At 41.4% G+C, this 4,196-nt stretch overlaps 1 non-coding gene across 1 annotated transcript; it reads right to left on the bottom strand.

The window, feature by feature from the left end:
* Positions 1–3,873: 3,873 nt before the first annotated feature.
* On the bottom strand, positions 3,874–3,945 carry Trnae-uuc (transfer RNA glutamic acid (anticodon UUC)). Its single transcript has one exon. It is a non-coding gene; the product is annotated as a tRNA-Glu (tRNA).
* Between the last annotated feature and the right edge of the window lie 251 nt (positions 3,946–4,196).

Genomic DNA, 4,196 nt, shown 5'->3' with positions numbered 1-4,196 from the left:
AAACCTAAGATAAGATTTATACATGTTCACAAACCAACACAAGAAACCGTGAACAGATAATGTGTAAACCATGTCTGTCACAAAAATGCAGTGCATAGTTTTCTATTTCCTTCTTAGTAAATATGAATGGCTAAATTAACTCTCTCCATACGAACGGCGAAAGGGACGACGTTAAATTCAGCAGCGTTTCATCCCAATTACCATCATCAAAATATTGCAAGCGGAAGGCTGTGATACTGAAGAGGTGAATGTTGACAGAGAATACCAAAATTCTGACGACGGAAGCTAAAGGTTGGGTCATTCAGACACCCACTGGACATCCGAGGGGTCTGTGTAGAGGAGAAGAGAGGACTGGCCGTACTGAGTGAGTTAAACAGATTCCTCTCCTTTCTTGTCGAGAAAACGAAAACGGAAATACCTTTACCCTGAATTTTGTTAATCTGGAAGAAGGGTCATTGAAATGAAATGACGTAACGTACTTATTATTTGCTGTTTTCTTGTTGTTGTATATTTGCTTTTTGTTGTTGTTGTTGTTGTTTTTTTGTTAGTTTTGCTGTTTTTGTTGTTGTTGCTTTCTCAGTGACCTCCAGTCCTCGATTCCAGCACCCACCCACCCTCAAATAAAGCTAACCGCTTCTACAGAACACCCTCTCCTTGCAACCGTTTTCACTGTCTCTTCTTTATCTCAGACTCAGGATCAGAGAACTCTGTGACCTCTTCATCTCCAGCAGGAAAAGAGAACAGCCACCATGGATTTTCCAGATTCCATCTGCACTGACATCCATTCACAAAGCGACCAGGACGATCTTTTTTTTTTTTTTTTTTTTTAATCCAAAAATCATATTCCGCCAAACCGGCGCCCAGTTTCACATTCCATTCTTCACAAAGGTGGCAGACTGGTTCAGATGTTTATCTGACAATACAGTGTCCGTGAGTGAGGGTCTGGGTTCGAATCCCGCTCTCGGCCTTTCTCCCCAAGTTTGACTGGTGAATCAAACTTACCGTCCAGTCATTCGGACGAGACGATCAACCGTGGTTCCGAGTACTGCAGGCACTTGGCGCATTGAAATAGAACCCATGCAACAAAAGTGTTGTCGTCTGGCAAAATTATGGAAAAGAAACTCAGACTGATATGTCCACAATATATAAATATATATGCATGCACTTAAGGCCTGACAAGCGCGTTGGGTTATGCTACTGTCAGGCATCTGCCTAACAGATGTGGTGTCGCGTATATGAATTTGTCCATACGCACCGATGCCTCCCTGAGAAACTGAAACTGAAAGAGACATTGCAATATCAAAGTGTGGCATAATCCCAATACGTTATCATACCATCCCTAGAGAATGATACGCCATTATTTTGAATATAAACTAGGTGCCAGGAGATGATGTCCAGCGAAGAAAGTTACAGCATGCCAGCCAAAGAAGATGAAGATAACATAGGGAGACAATAAATTAAGTACCACAGGTACCCAGACTTCATTCAAATTGACACTTTCATCCGCCCTGAGCAGACTACAGGAGCCCTTTTCAATTATCTCCCACTCTTCTCACCCCCTCGCCCCATCCATGATCAGTTTAGCATTCCCGTTCGGACCTGAATATAATCGTATCAATGTCTACACGACACGATAGACTTTTGCCAACTTTCAAAATGTCTTGACACAGTCATGGTCGTGCTGGAGTGACGTCCCAAAGCGTCCCCCCCCCTCTCCCCCATCCCGCCCCTCTTTCCATTTGTTCCCCGAGGGACGGATCAGTGTCCTGAATCGTTCCCCCGGCGGACTGGTCGCTGTTCTGATCAGTCTCGACTATGGGGTATGCTGTGGAAATTGGAATGTCTAGATGTATGGTTACAGGTGATTCATTCCAGATCTGTTTATCTGTGTCTTAATTGTGCAAGGATGCCTCTCAACTTCAGACGATGAACATAATGTGGTATCGTGCTTCAAAAGAATGCTAATATATATATATATATATATATATATATATATATATATATATATATACATATATATATATATATATATATATATATATATATATATATCTCACTCTCTCTCTCTCTGACTCACTCCCAGAAACAACACCATTGCCCAACCACCTTCAAAAAACATTGCCTTTCCCACCTTATGCCATAATGTGTAATGTAAATCGTTCATTTTATTGATACTGTTTGTCAAATGTGTATGGTTGACTGAGAACCTTCCTCACCCTCTATCCCCCATTCTGGTGTGTAGTGCGGTGTGTGTTGTGTGTGTTTGTTTCTTTCATTTTGTTCATTTTTTTTCCTATGCATTTTACTAACACCATGCTAGTGCCTGTATGGCATGTGTGTGTGTGTGTGTGTGTGTGTGTGTGTGTGTGTGTGTGTGTGTGTGTGTGTGTGTGTGTGTGTGTGTGTGTGTGTGTGTGTGTGTGTGCGCGCGTCTGTGTTGTTTTGTTTTGATTTATGTATATTTTTTCCTCTGTTATGTATCTCTACTAACGCCATGCTTTCATTTGATTAAATATTGTGTAGTGTAGACCCTATTCAGGGCGGGGACTGGATGTAAAAAAAAAAGCACACCAGTGCTTATCTATTATCCTCGAAATAAAGAATTTGTCTTGTCTTGTCTTGTCTTGTCTGACTGTATTCCTGTCTGTCTCCTCCCTTTTTCTTTCCCACCTGATCCCTTTCCCTCATTCTCCACCTTCCGTCTCTCTGTCTTTACTCATATCTCTTCCTAATCGTTTTGTAGTAGTTATTAACGTGGCGATAGCCTTGAGATGGCCTTAGTGGTCGGCGAGGCTCTAAGCACCATAATTTCATTTCATTTCCCTAATCGTTAGAAGTGCATAATTCTATTTTTCAGTTCTGTTTTGCTTTATAGTTACCTTTTTTTTTTGTCCCCACCCCCCACCCCCGCCCCTTTTCCCATTTATTTTAGGTATATATTATGTTTTCGTCTGCCTTTTCAGTTTTGTTGTTTTTAAGACATAATTTGCATTTTCTAACTTGAGGGCATTTTTTAAAAATTATTATTATTATTTTTAGAGAGAAATGTGTATTTCGGTCTAAATCGTTCCTTGGCAATTATCACTTGAAATTTAATTTGTAGGATTGTAATTTCAAGTTGATGGCGTTTTTCTTTCTTTTTCTTTATTTACTCTGTGTGTGTGTGTGTGTGTGTGTGTGTGTGTGTGTGTGTGTGTGTGTGTGTGTGTGTGTGTGTGTGTGTGTGTGTGTGTGTGTGTGTGTGTGTGTGTGTTGTTGTTGTTGTTGTCTTTTTTCCTCATCCTCTTATTTTTTTCCTTCTTTCTCTTCTTCTTCTTTTCTTTTTCGTTTTGTTTTTTTTTTGGTGATAATTTTAAGAAACAAAATTGTTTGGTGGTTGTGAGGGCATGATTGAAAGAAGCTTGTAGCCTTTCCTTTTATGCTCAGTAAAACATTCGAGTTCTCTCTTAACTGTACTTCTGCAACAAAAACTGACAGATCAAGTGCAAAGGAGCACGTATGGGGACTGTTTGTTTTAAACGTAACTATGACACAGAATGATGAACTAGACAGTCGTTCCACATAATGGTATAAATGATTGTTTGATAAGCATCTGTAATTTGTTTTTGCACTTTTTGTAAAGAAAAACGAAAAAACATAAGACATGGAAAAAAATCCGCCCACAGCGCAAAGGAAAGTGCTGAACCAAGGCTAAAAGGTCTCATTTGCATATTCATGGCCATAGGGACAGTGTGTTTCAGTTTCAGTTTCAGTAGCTCAAGGAGGCGTCACTGCGTTCGGACAGATCCATATACGCTACACCACATCTGCCAAGCAGATGCCTGACCAGCAGCGTAACCCAACGCGCTTAGTCTGGCCTTGAGAAAAAAAAAGTTCCTGTGCCGGGAATCGAACCCAGGCCGCCTGGGTGAAAGCCAGGAATCCTAACCACTAGACCACACAGGAGTTGTGAAGTGAAATCATATCCACTGTTTCTAAGACTTGGCATGGAAGAGCGGGGACCCCAGTTCCATCCTTCCGCCGTTTCAGCCTTCCTCGACCGGAGACAGGTACCCATTCACACCTAGGTCTCAAATGGAGGGGACTGGGAGTAAAGCGTCTTTTCCCAAGGACACAACGGCATACCTTCTTCTTCTTCTGCGTTCACTCGTATGTACACGAGTGGGCTTTTACGTGTATGACCGTTTTTACCCCGC

This window comes from Babylonia areolata, chromosome 23, assembly GCF_041734735.1.
Source record: "Babylonia areolata isolate BAREFJ2019XMU chromosome 23, ASM4173473v1, whole genome shotgun sequence".
In the NCBI taxonomy this organism is placed as follows: Eukaryota; Metazoa; Mollusca; class Gastropoda; order Neogastropoda; family Buccinidae; genus Babylonia; species Babylonia areolata.
The sequence above is the reverse complement of the archived record's forward strand: the minus strand, read 5'-3'. Positions and strand labels throughout refer to the sequence as shown.